General features: G+C 41.1%; 1 long non-coding RNA gene across 2 annotated transcripts in view; it reads left to right on the forward strand.

Moving 5' to 3' along the window:
* Positions 1-1,472: 1,472 nt before the first annotated feature.
* LOC144607686 (uncharacterized) overlaps positions 1,473-20,065 on the forward strand; it is a 28,883-nt gene continuing 10,290 nt past the window's right edge. The window contains exons 1-4 of one of the 2 annotated variants that reach the window (XR_013549128.1): positions 1,473-1,538; positions 13,297-13,522; positions 15,763-15,925; positions 19,158-19,224. This is a non-coding gene — a long non-coding RNA (uncharacterized LOC144607686). Of the gene's footprint in view, positions 1,539-13,296; positions 13,523-15,762; positions 15,926-16,395; positions 16,430-19,157; positions 19,225-20,065 lie in introns of both variants that reach the window. The other variant, XR_013549127.1, reaches the window with a different exon arrangement.

Consider the following 20,065-nt stretch of genomic DNA (forward strand, 5'->3'; position numbering starts at 1 on the left):
AAATCTGGGACACGTCACGACTCATTGTAAAAATCAGATGCACAAGGGTTGACATCAATATCTGTCCAAACTTCTATTGAAGCACTGCAGGGGACTTTGTACAATGTTGACTGGAGGGCAAGATGATCTTCGTAGTACGGTTCTGGACTAGAATGCTTACCAGGAAAGTGAATGGCTTATCTTCATCCTGGGGCCCACAACCTCATCTCTAGATAGACACAAAATGCTGGAGTAAACTCCACGGGTCAGGCAGCATCTCTGGAGAAAAGGTATAGGTGACATTTTGGGTCAAAACCCTTCTTCTTCAGAAAGGTTCCAAACCGAAACGTCACCTATTCCTTTTCTCCAGAGATGCTGCCTGACTCACTGAGTTACTCCAGCATTTTGTGTCTATCTTTGTTATAAACCAGCATCCACAGTTCCTTCTTACACCACCCCATCTTCTAGCCCAACTCCTTGATCTGCTGTGATTCCTCCCTTCATTACCAAATGCAAATTCCAGTTAACAATTCTACCACCATCTTGGTGAAAGTGACAGCTTTTGACAGAATGGCCTCTTAGAGAAGAGACAAGCGGGGAGGTGTAGAAGACTGGAGGTGGATGGGGGATGGGATGGGAAGAGGGGCCAGGCAACTCCATCGCTCTGGGGACCAAGCAGAAAGCAAGTTGCTGATGTTAATTGTTTAGCTTTCTGTTTATTATTGTCAGGCATACTGAGGTACCGTGAAAAGCTTTTGTTTGCGTGCTTTTCAATCAAATGGGATAATGCTGCAAATGAATACAATCAAATCATATACCAGGAAACAAGTGAGGTAACAAGGAAAACGTGCAAACTCCACACAGACAGCACCTGAAGTCAGGATCAATCCCAGGTCTCTGGCGCTGTGTGGCAGTAGGTCTACACTGTGTCGTCTAATTTTAGGAGACGTGTTGGGCTTAGCTTGCCTTAGCCCTTTGTTGGAAGCTCAGGATTACTTGGATAAGGCTGAAATTAAGTCTCAATTATGTGATCCGATCGTTCTGCTGGACATGCTCATTACTACTTGTGAAGATCAGCAGTACATTCATCTGGTGCCCTGCCTCTAATGAACCTTCACCACCAAACATGAAGATTAACGGGCCATTCACATGAACATTCACTTGTGGAACTTTTTGCTGACTGCAATAATCAGTTTTATTTGCTGACAAAGTGGCTCAATTTACGTGAACTGCTGAGATAGATACTCAGGATACTCAGTGGTGAAGTGCTTTATAAATGTGTGGTGTCAAAGGACGTTGGATGGTGAAAATTCACAGCATTCCCATTTAGTTAGAGTTGTTCATATATATTTAGGTTTTAAAATTGATTGTCCACAAAGTTGCTGCAACTGTTTTCTGATAACCCTGCAGTCAAGGCCAGTGGAGGGAGCGTTTGTGTATCTTACTGAACAAACCAGTGAGAGTTAAGCATTAATCAGGACTGAAAAAGGTGAGTGAATTCACTATCAGGTTGAGAAAAATGATTGCAGAGAGGGAGAGAAAGGTTGGACTGAGACATGGTGAGTAAGAGACATGGTGAGCTAAATGCAGGAAAAATGTTCCCGATGTTGGGGGAATCCAGAACCAGGGGTCATAGTTTAAGAATAAGGGGGGGGGCATTTAGGACTGAGAAGAGGAAAAATATCTTCACCCAGAGAGTTGTGAATCTGTGGAATTCTCTGCCACAGAAGGCAGTGGAGGTCAATTCACTGGATGTTTTCAAGAGAGAGTTAGATTTAGCTCTTAGGGCTAAAGAAATCAAGGGAAAAAGCAGGAATGGGGTACTGATTTTAGATGATCAGCCATGATCATATTGAATGGCGGTGCTGGCTCTAAGGGCCAAATGGCCTACTGCTGCACCTACTTTTCTATGTTTCTATGTTTTCCAATATTATGAAGGAAGCATACAATTTTGAAAAGACATTATTTAAAAACTTAAAGACGCAAGAAACTGCAGATGTTGGAATCTTGAGTAAAACACAAAGTGCTGGAGTGACCTGAAGAAGGATCCCATCCTGAAACGTCACCTGTCCATTCCCCCCACAGATGCTGCCTGACACGCTGAGTTCCTCCAGCACTGTGTGTTTTGCTCAAGCTTCCAGGAAGACAGGAACGGGGTACTGATTGTGGATGATCACATTGAATGGCAGTGCTGGCTCAAAGGGCCGAATGGCCTACCCCTGCACCTATTGTCTACTGTCTATTGTCTGCAGCCTCCCGTTTCTTGCTGATATTTAATCACGACGACGGTCTGATGTTTCCAAAGCAGCTTCATGCCTTGAGATGTCATCAGAACCGTGCAATATAATTGTTTCTATTTTCGTGTACCTGTTTGACCATTCATCCACCTGCCTACTTCTCTGAGGTGACTCTTTACTTAGACAGTTTTCTCTCTTTATTTACTACAACTCAGAACGCTGTAGGTCAGTGGTACATTAAAACGTAACAATGTTCCGTCAAAAAAAAAAGGCAACCGCACTTCCTATGTAGGTGCACAACTTTAATTGAGCTCGATCCTGAATTCAGATTGATTTAACCCTGGTTATCAATCATTCCAACCAGCCAATATGAACAGGCTGGAAGCAGCACTAGGAACCTTAGGCTGAATTTCAACAGTGGAGAGGAAACCACCCTCAAAATCTAATGAAGGTCTCAGAGTTGAACTGTTAAATCTGTTTCTCTATCCACAGATGCTGCCCGAACTGCTGAGTGTTTTTGCAGCATTTTCTGCTTTTATTTCAGATATCCACATCTGCTGTTTTAAAAGAAATTCTACCATCAAAATCAGTGGAGTGTCAAGAGTGTTTCATTGTCATATATACCGACAAAGGAACAAGGAAATTCTTACTTGCTGTTGCTTAAATGGCCAGTAAACACTATCACATTTAGATAATATTATTAATAATACAATAAATGAATAACCGTAATACTAGATGACCGTAACAGTGCAGAAACCGAAGTCTGTAATAGAGCCAGTCCTTCGGAGAGCATAGTTGTTGAGGTTAGTGTTGTGTGGTGCTTAAGAGCCCAATGGTTGCTGGAAAGAAGCTGTTCTTGAACCTGGTGGTCACAGTTTTCAGGCTCCTGTACCTTCTTCCAGACGGTAGTTGTGAAATGAAACTGCGATCAGGATGAGATGGTCTTTGATGATACTTGCTGTCTTTTTGTGGCATCACCTCCTTCCATCTCACTATAGAGTGGAGGAGAGATGTGAGGACCAATATAAAGTACCAATATCAATGCTTCTCATTTTATAGGCTGAATGTCCACAAAGCCCACGAGCTCTGCTTTAAATATTTATAGAAGTACAAGAGAATGCAGAATAAATAAAAGCAAATACATAGCCAGAAAAATTCGAGACATCAACACTTGGATCATACAGTTCAGCAGCATAAGTTTCCTTTTAAAAGACAATGTTTAGCTTAGGTTAGTTTAGATACAGCACGGAAACAGGCCCTTCGGCCCACCAGCGATCACTGCACATTAACACTGTCCCGCACACACGAGGGGCAATTAACATTTTCATAAAAAGCCAATTAACCTACAAACCTGTACGTCTTTGGAGTGTGGGAGGAAACCAAAGATCTTGCGGAAAAGCCGTACGGTCATGGGGAGAAGATGCAAACTCCATACAGACAGCACCCGCAGTCGGGATCGAACCTGGGTACCTGGTGCTGAAAGCGCTGTAAGGCAGCAATTCTACTGCAGTGCCACAATGGTTTGATTGTTTTCAGTCTAGCTGGACAGTTCAGTCCAGCACCTTGATACAGTAGGCTATTGCAACATGCCGCATTAAGCTATTGCAACATGCCACATTAGTCAATTAGGAATCATAATTGTGTAGGAAGGAACAGCAGATGTTGGTTTACACTGAAGATAGATACAAAATTCTGGAGTAACTCAGCGATTTAGGTAGCATCTCCAGAGAAAAGGAATAGGTGACGTTTCGGGTCAAGACCCTTCTTCAGACTCATATTTGATGATCCAGTCAATTATGTATTGGCTGTACAATCACTCACAATCTCAACTGGATGGCCACAGTAAGACCAGCTGTCTTAAGCCACCAGCTAAGAATAGCAAGTAGCTGGAAACGAGCCAGTTACTACAACCTCTTGCAAAAAGGCGGAAATAAGATTTTTAAAATCCCAAAGTGAGAGATGAAAAAAAATCAGAGAAGATTCATAGATGTTGCTTGAGGCAGCATCTCCACTACCAAAGAGCTGGCTTACAAATTGTTGATGAACTGACTAATATTGTGGCAGTAGACACAAGGAACTGCAGATGCTGGTTTACCAAAGAAGACACAAAGTGCTGGAGTAACTCAGCGGGTTAGGCAGCATCGCCGGAGGACATGTATGGGATTATATTTGGGTTGCAACCCTTCTTCAGATTGTAGCTTTTCACATTTGGGATAGAAATCCTATTCTGTAGCACAATGTTTTTCTGCTGTACATAACTGCTCATTGCAAGGTTTTTGAATTAGTCTCTGCAAGTGAGCATTCAGAGGGAGGCTACCAAACATGCAGACGTTAGGGTGGCACAGCAATAGAGTTGCTGCCTTACTGTGCCAGAGACCTGGGTTCGATCCTGCCTACGGGTGATGTCTGTAATGGGAGTTTGTACGTTCTCCCAGTGACCACGTGGGTTTTCTCCGGGTGCTCCAGTTTCCGCTCACATTCCAAAGATGTAGCTACTAGGTTAATTGGCCTTGGTAAATTGTCTCGAGTGTGAAGAGTAGTGCTAATGTAGGGGGGGGGGGGGGCGTTGGTCGGTACGGACTCAGTGGGCCAAAAGATCAGTTTCCACCTTGTATCTCTAAACTAAACTAATAAAAACCAAAGTGACGTGAGCAGCAAGCAACACTGATTTCACCTTTCCACTATTCTAATGTAAATGCCACATTGCAGTCAGCATGAGACTCAGCGGCAGGAGGATATCTTCATAGGCGGCTGAAGGACTGTTGAGCATTACTTAGACAGCTCAAGCCTAACCTAGCAATTTTCAGAAGAGTCCAACTGCGAGACAATGATTTCATTTGTCCCAAATAGTTTTAAGAGCCTCCATTTCACTGGGAAGTCCTTCTTCAAGGATCATCAAGGATTCCCAGCATCTGGGCCATGCCCTCTCTCACTGCTACCATCAGAAGCCTGGTCCCACACTAGCAGGGTCAGGAACAGTTACTTTCCTACAACTATCAGGTTCTTGAACCAACCTGCTCAACCCTGAGCCTATCTTGACAATGAAACAGCAAAGCCAACCTCATGCACTAAGATCAACTAGTTTGTTGTTTCTTTTCTAATGATGTTTTGCACTAATGTCTTGATTTTTTTCCCCCAGTCTTTTTTTTCTTTCAAATTTTTGTGTGTTATTTCTGTATAATTTGTTTTTGTGCGTTTGTCTGAGACTCTGTACCTGTGATGATGCTTTTCTCTGCACCTGTATCTCACCATACCTGTGCCAATGACAATAATCTTGAAACTTACTTGTTGGTACAGAATCCTACATCAATAACTCAGCTCAGACAGAACAACACTTGGCGGCTGTCTCTTTAATTCACCCGAGGACAAATTTGCCTCAAAGCAGTCCCAACCAAATAGGCACAGGCTGAAACTTCTAAGTCAACATTTGAGTCAACACAGTCAACACCGGTGGCATGGCAGCGCAAGAGCATTACATTGGTACAGCGGTACATTACATTGGTATATTTTGTAGTTTAATTATTATACACTAGTCAGATATTCAATAAATTTTCATTTACATTACATCGGTACATTGCTAGAGACCCGGGTTCGATCCTGTCTATGGGTGCTGTGTGTACGGAGTTTGTACGTTCTCCCCGTGATCACATGGGTTATCCTGGGTACTCTGGTTTCCTCCCACACTCCAAAGACGTACAGGGTTGTAGGATAATTGACTGGTAAAAATTGTAAAAATTGTCCCTAGTGTGACGTGTGTGCTAGTGTATGGGGATCGCAGGTCGGCACGTACTCGGTGGGCCGAAGGGCCTTTTTCCGCACTATCCCTAAACTAAATTAAACTAAACATAACACATAATGATGATCCACAGGAGGGGACAGTTGGTAAATTCTATACAAAATGTATGTTAAACTGGATTGGTGGGGTTGGGTTTCAAGTTTCTATTAAAATGTATTTGTACCACACATAGATGTTAATAACAAACAAAATCTTCCAAGAAGCAGTTGGGTTACGTTAAAAGATTACTGCTTTAAAATGGAGATGTAAGAAACTCCAGCTGCTGGAAACTAGAGCTGAACCCAAAGTGCTGGAGGAACTCAATGGTTTAGGCAGCATTTGTGGAGGGGATGGGCAAACCAAGAAGGGCCCAACCTGAAATGTCACATTTCCATTCCTTCAAACATGCTGCCTGACCCACTGAATTCCCCCAACACTGTGTTTTAACATGTTAAAAGTTCTGTAAAAAAATATTTTGTAGTTTAATTATTATACACTAGTCAGATATTCAATAAATTTTCATTAAAAAAATATTGCTTTTGTTTCTGTTCTGAGGGAAATAAAGCAAACTAGAATCTCTAACTCACACATTAGGTGAAAATTTGAAGCTTTGATTAATAATTTCAATCAATCATTTTCATGGGCTTCAATCAGGTAAACTCTTTAATCAGTAAAGCAGATACATAAACCACAAATATAAGTGGTCATACGTTTATCTCCATCAAGGTGTAATCTCACTTAGCTGCCTCTTTCCCCACCACTAAACCCATTTCCACAAAGAGGTCTACTTTTTATTTATGTTATGCTTTATTGTCTTAAAAGTAGTAATTCAGGAAAGTGCTGGCTGTTCAGAGATCGACATGGGTAGATATAGAAACATAGAAAATAGGTGCAGGAGTAGGCCATTCGGCCCTTCAAGCCTGCACCGCCATTCAATATGATCATGGCTGATCATCCAGCTCAGTAACCTGTACCTGCCTTCTCTCCATACCCCCTGATCCCTTTAGCCACAAGGGCCACATCTAAATCCCTCTTAAATATAGCCAATGAACTGGCCTCAACTACCTTCTGTGGCAGAGAATTCCACAGACTCACCACTCTCTGTGTGAAGAAATGCTTTCTCATCTCGGTCCTAAAAGACTTCCCCCTTATCCTTAAGCTGTGACCCCTAGTTCTGGACTTCCCCAACATCGGGAACAATCTTCCCGCATCTAGCCTCTCCAACCCCTTAAGAATTCTATACGTTTCTATATTAAAGCCTTTCTGAAAATTTGAAGTGAAAATTTGCAAGTTATTTCTGCCTCTTATGACCGGAAATACAATTGCTACAGTGTTGGAGAAATGTTAGTTATCAAGGATTTTGACTGCCTCCAGAACATATTCCTTCCACTTGCACTACACTTCTCCGGCATCCACTTTTGCATTTTGAGAACGATCGGCCAAGATATCGTCAGCTGATTGCCATCGTCGCTCTGAGAGATTCACCAGCTTTGCCAGCATGTCTACAAGATGGTAGACACTTCATGCAATGGGTTATACCGGGCAAAATGAAGAATGCAAAGACCAAGGCTAGGAGATGTTATAATTTACACAGAATAGGGACCGTTAGGCTCAGAAACATGCCTCAAAAATACAGTCAGCACTGCAGTCCATGTCTCTGTGGCTTAAATCAGTGATGTTGGTGGTGGTGGGGGTGGGGAGAGGTAGGGAGGAACCTCAAAGTTCAACAGAGGAAGACTGAGGAATTAGCTTTGCAGCTGTTGAACTGAAAGCTGATCCAGCTGTTGCCTATCATTTCCTCAGGACTAGGCATAAATGTTTATGGTACGTTGGTTTTTACACTGGGTAAAATGCTCATTTCCTTTCACTGCGTAATTTAGCTTGTTTTTATATACTCTCTTGCATGGCACATACTCTTTGACTGTATGCTTAATGTCATTGTATTCCCTTAAGTTCTGCATTTTCTATCTCTGTTCTTACTTGGGGCATTTATTAATGTGAATTTAACAGAATTTTCATGGCGATAGGTTGAAGCTTTCAGTAAAAATAGGGTTAAAATTAAAGTTGTTTTGGGTGGGTGAGTGACTGAAAGATTAGGTCATAACACTAAATTGTACTATTGGTTGGCACAGTACAAATAACCAATCATAACGCAGAGTATATTCACAGTTTGGAGGCCCCAATCAGAAGGCAGCACAGTCATAACGTGGACTAAAGAGACAATTTAACTCTACTTCTGCCAAAGTCTCATGAAATATTCAGATCTGTAAAGCAAACACTCGGCTTAGCTGCAACACCTCACTGTGGTACAAAACGCAACTAGACTAGCAAGAAGGAGTTTGTAAGTGTGAAGTAAAGGGGAAGTAAATCAAGATAAAACACAGCTGTCAAGTCCAGAGAATGTATAAAGCCAGATTAATCAATATGAGCAAGATTGATTGTGCACACATTTACACAAGCTGAGGCCATGTTCAGTTTTTCCACGAGTGTGATGGTTTTAAATAGCCATTACTTTTAGAAATAAGAGGGTAAAAATGGAACATAGATTGAGTGAAGGCTATACTGCTTTCAGGCAAAAATTCACATCATGGCAGTTCTGTTAATATCTCCCCACTGTGTACGTTTTGTAGCTAATACGCAAAGGGTTTCCGTCATTGTTTTTGGAAGCGACTCGAAGCAGGAAGTAGCCTAGCAAGTCCATATTGGTAATAATAATAGTTTTACATGCGCTACCATGTCAGGAAATGAACATTTAATGTCCTTGGCTGTAGAAAGGTAGATCAAGGTGAGGCATCGTTATGTTATTGATAAACCCAGGTAAATGCCTAACCTCCACAGTGTTGGCCAGCTGGGCAGGCAAAGGTTAATAAAGCTAAAAAGAGAACTGATCAGTTACATTATAAATTGCAATTTGGTAGTTTATGCAGTCATAGAGTAATCCAGCACAGAAACGGGCCCTTCTGACTTAGTTCCATTTGCCCACATTTACTACATAGGCCCCTAAACCTTTTTTTAATGCATGAACCTGTCCAAATGTTTTGAAGCCAGTCTGATGAAGGGGCCTTGGCCCAAAATGTCACCTATACCTTTTCTCCAGAGATGCCGCCTGACTCGCTGATTTTTGTGCCTATCTTCAAATGGTTTTTTTTAATGTTGTTATTGTTCCTGCATTGTCTACTTCCTCTGGTAGCTCATTCCATATACCCACCAATTTCTGGGTGAAAATATTGCTCCTCAGGTTCATATTAAATCTTTCCTCTCTCCTTGAACCTATGCCTGCTAGTTCTTGATTCCCTTATCCTGGCAAGAACCCTATCTGTTCCCCTAATACACCTCTGTAAGATCACCCTCAGCCTCTAATGTTCCAAGGAATAGATTTCTAGCCTGCCCATCCTCTCCCTTTAGCTTAGGCCCTCAAGTCCTGGCAACATCTTCTGCACAAGATCTTTGTGCTAATTCTGTGCACTATTTCCAGCTTAATGGCATCTTTCCTATAACAGGATAACCAAAACTGAACACAATACTCCAAGTGTGGCCTCACAAACATTTTAAGTTTTCTAAATTTTTGCGAGCTTTTTAAGTTTCTTTATAGCTCATTCTTTCAAAGACCATGGATGTTGCTGGCAAAGTTAGTATTTAAAGTCTATCCCGATTGCCTTTTTTTGAAGGGTGGTCCCTATCTGAAACACTGCAATCAATAGGGTGCAAACAGCTGTTTGATACAATTGCTTTGCTTCTAAGGGACAGTTAAATGTCAGCCATGTTACCCTGTGCAAGGGTAGGAATGGCTTATTTCCATTCCTAAAAGTTATCAGTCAATATCAATCCGATAGTTCCAGGAAGACCATTACTGATACCAGTTGGAGACACAAGAAACTACAGAAGCTGGGATCTTGAGCAAAAAAACAAAATGCTGGAGGAAGTCAGGCAGCATCTGTAGAAGGAATGGACAGAGAACATTTCAGGTTGGGACTTAGCTCCTACAAACTGCTTAATTCCAGATTACCTGAATTATTGAATTTAAATTTCCCAGTAATGCTTTGGAATTTGAACCCAAGTCTCTTGTTGATATGACTTTGTGCATGCTTGGGATTGGCACCTAATTCTTTTTACACAAGATCTTTACAGCATGATCTTTACAGCATTGAAATGGTGGTATCATTCTGTAAAATGGCAATTTAAAAAAGATGAAACAGATGTTTTCAAAGAATTTATTCTATCGTTCAGAATGCATAATCTACTAATGAGGGTTTAAGAAATGGTTTCTGAATCTCACAGGAATTATAACTGTGTTATAATTTGTTTGAAAACCCCATGTTCAACTTCAAAAATGATCTGTGTAGGAAGGAGCTGCAGATGCAGGTTTAAACCGAAGATAGACACAAAATGGTGGAGTAACTCAGCACATCTGGAGAAAAGGAATAGGTGATGTTTCGGGTCGAGACCCTTCTTCAGACTGATCTATTGAGTTGATAAAATTTAATACCATCATGCACGCTATTGGCCAGCAACACATATAAAATTCCTCATCTTTAGTTCTGATTTCCTTCATTTCAGCATAAAATAAAATAGAACATCATAATTGTGATTTAGTGTTAAACCAATTGCCAATATGGACTGTTTTGTCAAACCATGAGCTACTTTATTACTGGGATACTCTAGACAAATATTGTTTTAATTTGAGGAATTCTAGATCCAACTTTATAATGTTGCTGACAGCATACCTGCCGTGTGACTACGATAGTGATGATGAGGTGTAAAATTAGAGCCTGTGTTTGTTAGTGTAATTACTAAACAATACCAAAACAGGTTGTTCAGGCCTTTCCTTACCTGTGCATTTGGCCTCTTCTGTTGTGCAATGTCTGGTTCAGAACAACCTTTATCAATGTCACTCTATACTCAGGTTTGGGGAAATAAGCAGACATCATCTAGGATAAAGTGTTGTGTTTTCTCGACATTTCTGTCAGCTTAGGAATTCACAGTCAAAAACCAATGTTTCATGTGGTTCACCAGGAGATTACAGAGAATGGTAGATGTTGCCCAGTCCATCACAGGTACTGATCTCCCTACCATCGAAGGGATCTTTAGGAGGCACTGCCTCTAAAAGTTAGCTTATATCCACAGCACCCTGGCGACATCTTCATTTTGCTCCAACCATCAGGAAGAAGGTACAGGACCCTGTAAACTGTGACCACTAGATTCAAGAACAGTGTGTAGGAAAGAACTGCAGATGCTGGTTTAAATCGAAGGTAGACACAAAATGCTGGAGTAACTCAGCGGGACTCTGGAGAGAAGGAATGGGTGAAGTTTCGGGTCGAGACCCTTCTTCATGCTGATGTCAGGGGAGAGATTCAAGAACAGCTCCTTCCCAGCAACCATTAGGCCCTTAAACACTGCGTAAACACCAACCCCAGCAACTATGAATCTCCATGAGTTGTGTCTTTGGCGGCACTGCGGACTTTGTTTTTTTTGCACGTTACAAATTTATTGAATTAAAAAAATATATATTTTATTTAATTATATGATTTAATTTAATATTTATTTTTTAAATAAAAAATTTATTTAATTTTTTTTAATTTGTGTGTGTACACAAATGTATGTGTGTATATATATATATATATATATACACACACACACACACATATATATATATATATACATATGCATATATGTGTGTGTATATGTGCATGTGTATTGTGTTTTGGGCCCGTTAAATTGCTGCAAGTAAGAATTTCATTGTTCCATTGTCAGTGCATATGATATTTAAACACTCATGACTCTTGAATGTTACAAAATGTTAACATTAGGCATTGTCATGTGAACAAATTGCCTCATTTAGGTGTTCAACTCGCTGTACTGCATCAATTGCCCTTTTCCCAGTCTTGGTATTCTAGGTATTCACCTTGCTTCATTCAAATCAGAATGATTTTGTTGTGCGTGCATTGTCCTGCGTATGTAACGTTACATGGCAGGGACTTCAACAATTGCAAGGTGGAAGATGCCTGATGCAACAACGTTTGGTAGATTTTTAATCACTCACCTTACCTACGTATATGATCAAACCAGCACAATTACAGGGAACATTTCATTTGATGATGTTGTATGAATAAAGAATCGGAATTTGGCTGCTTGCCATCACTTGATCGTGATTGATATTTGAAAAGTCGTCAAGCAGGGAATCTCATTAATTTTACAAATAATCAGGGAGGCCGAATGGCTTCTATAGTGAACAGATATGTTAACATAGAATCTAGTGCAAATACGAGGAAATGCAGGTGCTGATTTACAAAATAAGACACAAAGTGCTGGAGTAACTCAGCGGGTCAAGCAGCATCTCTGGAAAACGTGTAGGAAAATAACTGCAGATGCTGGTTCAAATTGAAGGTAGACACAAAATGCTGGAGTAACCCAGCGGATCAGGCAGCATCTCAGGAGAGAAGGAATGGGTGACGTTTCAGGTTGAGACACTTCTTCAGACTGAAGAAGGGTCTCGGCCCGAAACGTCACCCATTCCTTCTCTCCTGAGATGCTGCCTGACCCGCTGAGTTACTCCAACATTTTGTGTCTACCCTCTGGAAAACACGTTTCGGGTTTGGACCCTTCTTCAGACTAGAAACTAATACGATGTGTGGTTAATTTACCAATTGTCTACTTTTGCACTTCATTGGTAATAAGTATTGCTTGGAGTTTATCTGCACCTGTCCTGTCTATTAATTGAAAAAAGCATGAAATAGAGAGATCAACTTCCATGTTCATTCAGCGGAACAGTAGACTATTCAGTTCCCTGCACCTTCTCCATTGTATAATTAAATCACAGTTGATCTATTCATGTACTCCATTTGTGCTGCTTTGATACACTTAACGAAGCCCCCTGTCTTGAACATTCCAATTACATCCCACTCCTGAAGATTGGTTGACAGGTAATTCCAGGTAACACCAATCCTTGCACAGAAAATGCTTCATAATTCCCTGCTAAATTGTCTGCCTCAATTTTCAGATGATGATGCTGTACTTTCTGTATATCAAACCACCCCACCTTCAAAGTGATCCACTAGTCACTGCTTCAAAAAGGCAGCCAGCATAATCAGAGACCCGCACCACCCTGCCCACACTAACATGTCCCTCTTGCCATTGGGGAGAACTCACACGAGCCTGAAAACAGCAACATCCAGATTGAGAAGAAGCTTCTTCCCTACAGCCATCAGGCTATGAACAGTACAACCTCCACATAAGCTCCGAACTACATAGAATTGGAGACATTGCTTTTGTCTTTGTACTATAATTTTTTATTTTTTATATACGCAGGTCCACCATTGATATTCCGGTAACTGATGGTCCAGCACCTCCTTTGATCCGGACAAAATTATGAGAACGCACTTGAAATTCTCCCAGGAAGCCCCCCCCCAAAATGTAGTGCCCGGGCTGGGTGAGGCAGCCGATCTTGACCTCATCCGGACGTCCACCAAAAGTGCTGCTGACTCAGCCGTATGGGCGTTCGAAAGTACCCCTGAAAATGTGGCACCATGTCGTGGTGAGTCCGCCGAAGGGCTCATGTTTCTGCCTTCCAGGGGATGTGAGCTCGCCGGGCGGCCATCGATCTGACCCTCACTGGGATGTCAGAGGGCAACTTGTTAACCAGCACCTGGGCTGCCCGTGCAAGAAATGCTAATTTCGCTGTAAATTTAATTTACATTTAATATTTGTTTTATTTAAGTTTCTAGCAGTCCGCGATGCTTCAGTTTAACAGGAGGGATATAATTAGTGGGTCAGAGGTGTATTGTTGAATTGTTATTACGTGGCCTCTGTTGGTCTGGCAAAACAGATAATCTGGCAAGACTCTGGAACCAAGGGTACCGGAAAACTGGTGACGTACCCATGTATGAACTTGTCTTGTGTGTTATGGTGTTTACAGAGTACCATGTTTGTTTATCTGTTGTGCTGCAGCAGGTAAGAATTTCATTGTCCTGAGTGCATGCTGACCATTGATCATCCATTCATCGTTGCTCCATGTTATCCCAGTTTTTCACCCACTCTCTACGCACAAGATGCAATTTATAAAGGGCAAATGATCTACAAACCTGCATGCCCTTGGGAGTGGCCAGGATCGAACCAGGGTGTCTAGCACTGTGAGAGTAGGGAAGAAAAACGTAGAAATGGAGGTGGGATAAAGCCTGATAGGGCTCGGTTCGATCTGCCTTACGGTGCTAGGGGTTTGGGTTCCTCTGGTTTCCGCCCACGTCTCAAATATTGTGCAGGTTTGTAGGTTAATTTGCCTCTGTTAAATTGCCCCAAATGTGCAGGCAGTGGATGTGAAAGTGTGATGACGTAGAACTATTGACTATTGAACTAGTGTGAATGGGTGACGTGGACTCAGTGGGCAGAAAGGGTCTGTTTCCAGGCTGTATCACTTAATCAATCATCTCAAAAAATGCATTCTCGTTAGTCAAAATATGTCCACTGCAATTTGGAACAAAACCTTATTCTGATTTAGGTAAAGTATTCAATTCCAGATAAATCCAAGAACACACATGCCATTTCTTGCAGGATTTAAAGATAATACAATCCCTTACCAGAAAGAACAGGTCTCAACCAATTGAGTGGTTGTCATTTAAGAAAGTAGCTCAGGTTTACTTAAGGTTCCCACCCAAAGCTGCAGGCATTTTCCGTCAAAATTTAGAAATAAAGCTATTCTTTTTTAATGTTTAGCATTATTTAAAAATGGTTTGAAGCATTTTTTAAAAGTTTTAAACTTTTCTTGTAATTCAAATTTTTAATTTATTTTCCTTCATCATTTCTGAATACTTCTGAATGTTAAATATTTTCAGCCTAAAGACTAGAGGGCATAGCTTTAAGGTGAAAAGAGCAAAGTTTAAAGGAGATGTGTGGGGCAATTGTTTTAAAATATAGTCTAGAACCAGCTGCCAGAGGTGGCAGTGGAGGCAAACATGATTGTGGCATTTAAGAGGCTTTTAGATAAGCAGGGAATGGAGGGATCTGGATCACACACACAGGCAGAAGAGATTAGCTTAGCATGATATATGGCACAAACATTGTGGAGTGAAGGGCCTGTCCCTATGCTGTATCTTCCTATGTTCTATGCAAGCTACTGATCATGAGAATATTACCTCAATTTTACATTCCGTGGCACGTTTTGTTAATATTTAGGATTTCACAGTAATTCACAGGAAGTTTTTGTAGTGTGGAAGATTCTGAAACTCAAGGCACTCAGCCACTGAAAATTGGCTTTGCTCTTTCCAGCCTTTGACTTCAAACTAATTTTCTATAGCACTCACTTCTAATGGCCCAATTCCCCAGTGGACAAGATATTCAGATGTATCAGCTTGGACATTTCTAGTTCTGTGTAGGGAAATGGGGACTCTTACACTGTGCCTCAACAGGCAAGCATTCTATATGCCTCCTTTACCACTATCATTATCTGCCACTTTCGGGCAGCTATAGATTTGGACCCCAAGATACCTCTGTAGATCATTGCTTTTCAGGGTCCTGCCATTAACTGTATACCAATACCGGTATCATTAGGAAAAAGGTATAGGAGCATAAAAACCATGAGCTCATCCTCATCACACAACAATGAACTCCATAGCTGAGAACCTCGATGGACTATGCCTTTGGTAACACTATGGAATTTGTTTTTTTTTGCACTATTACGACTACCTAATTATGATTACTATTATGGCTTACACTATTTGGTTTTTTAATTTTAATTTTATTATACATTATATATGATCTGTTTGTTATTGTGTTTTGCAGGCCTGTAAAGCTGCCAGTAAGAATGTAAATGTTCCATTGTTGGTACATATGACAAATAGACACTCTTGATTCTTGAATGATGTTAACTTTGGATAACGAACCTCATTTTCACAATACACCTTCAGGGACAGTGGGTATTAAGAAAGGAATCGGGTAGTCCAAGGTAACATCGATTTCCAAACTCCTGTCTGCTCATTTTTTGAACACACAATAAACCAAACCCAAGTTGGATGGTGTGAGCCATCATGCATTCAGAATGCGTAGAGCTACTGTTCATCCTTCAGAGTCAATTGATTACATTCAAAATCCAGCACAACATGACTATAAAGCAAAGTTCACTTTTCTTCTATTGAACAGCAGAACAAAATTGAGATAACACAAGTTTGCCCTTGATAAACACAATTGTTCAGAGACCGAATGGAAGAAGAAATCATTTCTCTGCCTAATCGAGCCGATTGTCCTCATTTCTGGCAATCGGAAGGGCAAGTGCTTTGTATATTGAAAGAGGTATCATCTTCAGAAATAAATAATCCATGCCGTTTACACCTCCAGAATATTCACCATTACTTTTTTGGAGGTCAGTTCCCTTTTACTAGAAATGCCTAATAATTTTCCTTTTGAAATTGTTTACAGTCTTCCCTGGTCTACTGTCCTGGATCTCTACAATGTAAGACTTCTCGAGGGCTATAATTTAAAACCAATTTATAATTTTATTAACAATTTAATGGCTATTTAAGCACCTTAGGAATATCTCATTTTTAATTAATTTTTAAAAATATTTATTACCTGGAAACAGATTTATATTGCTGGATGAAACTACTTGCACTATTATTCCTAGGATAACTAAAAAATGGAGCTGCCGTGACTGATACCACTATCCATCTCTTGATCTGCACCTCTCTACATTGCAGCATTTTCTACTTCTCGTCATTTACTGCTTTCCTCTGAGATGTCTGATGTGAGACAGCTAACAGTGTGGTTTTTGCAGGAAGTGGCTACTACAAAACCATATGCAGGTCTTTTCAAATGCTGTTATATTAGTGGATTACCTGCAGTTTTGTTTATGGTTATGATGTTTTACAATGACAGATTGCATCTTATAACGCACAATGCCTTTAAAATGGACTATCCCATTAAGGTCCCAAAATTTAAACACACAATCAGGTCAGCCGATTGGAATGCGTAGGAAGGAACTGCAGATGCTGGTTTAAACCAAAGATAGACACAAAAAGCTGGAGTAGCTCAGCGGGACAGGCAGCATCTCTGGAAAGAAAGAAAGAACGGGTGACGTTTCGGGTCGAGACCCTTCTTCAGAGATGCTGCCTGCCCTGCAGAGTTACTCCAGCTTTTTGTGTCTATCTTCAGTCGATTGGAATGTTCTAGCTATTTTGTAAACTGAAATTCACTCTTCAGTTCAGGATGGAAATATTCACCAATTTTAATGGTAGCAGATCAATGGTGCTTTGTCACATATGGAACTGCACAGTGAAATTCTTTTGGCATACATTACACGTGCAGGCTGGCATTTTGGGACCATTATTCAAAGTCCAAAGTCTGGCAGGCCCGCACGTTCCATGTCCTGGAGCAGTTCCCTCAGACAATTCGCTCCTCTCCTCACCCGGCCATCTTTGTATCTCAGGGGTGCCTCCTGGAGCCCACCTTGAATGCACTGGAGACATTAACTCGGTTTCACCCTCCTACAGGCACATGCAAGGTGCCCAACGTCTACAACACCCTCCCGGTCCTGTCAACAAACGAGCCTTCGGACAGATTTCCGACACCACCAGGTGTCGTTCAGGCGGCTTCTCGGTTACAGGATGCAGAAGTTAGACTACGACATCTATTTGCATTTTAAGCAGCCTCGGGTAGAGGAATGAAGACAAAATCATGGGATTTAGTGATTCAATTAAATATTCTTGTATAGGAGAATAACTGCAGATGCTGGTTTAAATCGAAGGTAGACACAAAATGCTGGAGTAACTCAGCGGGTTAGGCACCATCTCAGGAGAGAAGGAATGGGTGACATTTCGGGTCGAGACCTTTCTTCAGTCTGAAGGGTCTCAACCCGAAAAGTCACCCATTCCTTCTCTCCCGAGATGTTACCTGATCCGCTGAATTACTCCAGCATTTTGTGTCTACCTTCAATTAAATATCCTGATGAGAGAGCTGTGGGATTTATTCTATAGTTAAGATTCAACATCCATTTTATACTTATGTACTAATATTGTGAATGTAGGCATGAATAACAACGGAAATAATGTGTAAGTAATGTCAATCAAAACAAAGTACACTTTTTAGAAATCTGATGAAGATGAAGGAACCACATTAAAGAACTATGCGTAATATATATTTGGGACATAGAGAAATTAAATATAAATATTGTTGCAAAGCAAGCAAAGAGGAGAATCGAGTAGATTTCATGGAGGCCTTAGACCTAGGTATTGGCACAGGAAAACACAGATATTTCACAAAAAAAAGAATTATACAATGAAATAGACAATGCTGGAGTAATGCAGCAGATTAGGTGATGTTTCAGGTCTGAAGAAGGGTTCCTTTTTTTGTTGCAAGAGGTGCTTGTAAAAGGTTGTAGTAACTGGCTCGATTCCAGCTACTTGCTATTCTTAGCTGGTGGCTTAAGACAGCTGGTCTTACTGTGGCCATCCAGCTGAAATTGAGAGTGATTGTACAGCCAATACGTAATTGACTGTACAAACAATTATGAGTCTAAAGGGTCTCGACCTGAAACATCACCTTTTCTCCATGCTGCCTGACCCACTGAGTCAATCTTCAGAATAAATCAGCATCTGCAGTTCCTTCCAACATATATAATGAAATATTTGCTCAAAGGAAAGGGTTCCAAAATTCATTTTTCTTGCAACCCTTGCTGGCCTTAGTTCTTCTTAATTCAAATGTTATTAATATGATTTACACAGGTTCTGATATTTTCAGGTAGAGAAAATGGAGGATGCTGACCAAAGAGTGCGAAAGGGAACATTTTAGACCTCGTGTTGTTACTATGAAACTTTTTTTTAAATCATGGTATTAATCATGGGCTGGAATTTATAAAAACATACAATTAAATTGTGAAAAAAATTGGAAACATCAACTAACTTGAAGATTTGAGATTCAGATGTGAAAGACTTACAAATCTGCACGAACTGAGATAGTGATTTTTGCATCTTCACCTATGGAACATTTCAGAATATTATGGACTGATTCAGCTATGTTTAATAAAACCGGCGTAAATTAATCTACATCAGGCTTAAAATTATATCTTCGGTTTACACTGCAGTGAAATGAATTTTCACATTGTAAAGAATATAAGTGTGAACCCCCAACACTGAATCTTTGCTGTAATGAATCTTATTGCTGAACTGAATTATCTTTGCCTCCAGGCATCTTGAACTGAGCAGGATCATTTGCTCTGAGATACTGTAACTGGTGGGTCTTGATGCAAAAAAGGTAAATAACCTGATTAGTATAATGGTACTTCATACAACAGAACTAGTGCAATATGGTTAGAATAAAAGAACAACACTAATGATAGTTTCATATACAGATGATGTGATATTTGTTGCAATGCAGAGGTATTGTTACAGAGCAGGTTTATTTTTTTTAAACTACAAAGTGCTGGAGTAACTCAGTGGGTCAGGCAGCATCTGGGGAGAGAGGAATAAACTGGTGACATTTCAGGCCCAGACCCATGCTCAGATTCAGACCCTGAGAAAGGGTCCCGACCCAAAACATCGTCCATCTATTCCCTCTTCACATGTTGCCTGACCCGCAGAGTTCCTCCAGTGCTTTGTGTTTTGCTCAAGCTTACAGCATCTGCAGTTCCATGTGTCCCCAAGGATTAATTTAGAAAAAAGACAGTGATCAAAAACCGAACTTATCTCTACCTACCTCGACTCCATCCTATCCCCCCTGGTCAAATCCCTCCCCACCTACGTCCAAGACACCTCACACGCTCTCCATCTCCTGGATAACTTCCGGTTCCCAGGCCCCCACTCCCTCATTTTCACCATGGATGTCCAGTCACTCTACACTTCCATCCCCCACAAGGATGGTCTCGAAGCCCTCCGTTTCTTCCTCGACCGTAGAACCAGCCAATCCCCATCGACCAACACTCTCCTCCGCCTAGCAGAGCTGGTTCTTACCCTCAATAACTTCTCCTTTGACTCCTCCCACTTCCTCCAAACCAGAGGCGTAGCTATGGGCACTCGCATGGGCCCTAGCTACGCCTGCCTCTTTGTCGGGTACGTCGAACAATCCCTGTTCCAGACGTACACTGGCCCCATCCCCG

The sequence above is a fragment of the Rhinoraja longicauda genome, chromosome 29 (assembly GCF_053455715.1).
Source record: "Rhinoraja longicauda isolate Sanriku21f chromosome 29, sRhiLon1.1, whole genome shotgun sequence".
In the NCBI taxonomy this organism is placed as follows: Eukaryota; Metazoa; Chordata; class Chondrichthyes; order Rajiformes; family Arhynchobatidae; genus Rhinoraja; species Rhinoraja longicauda.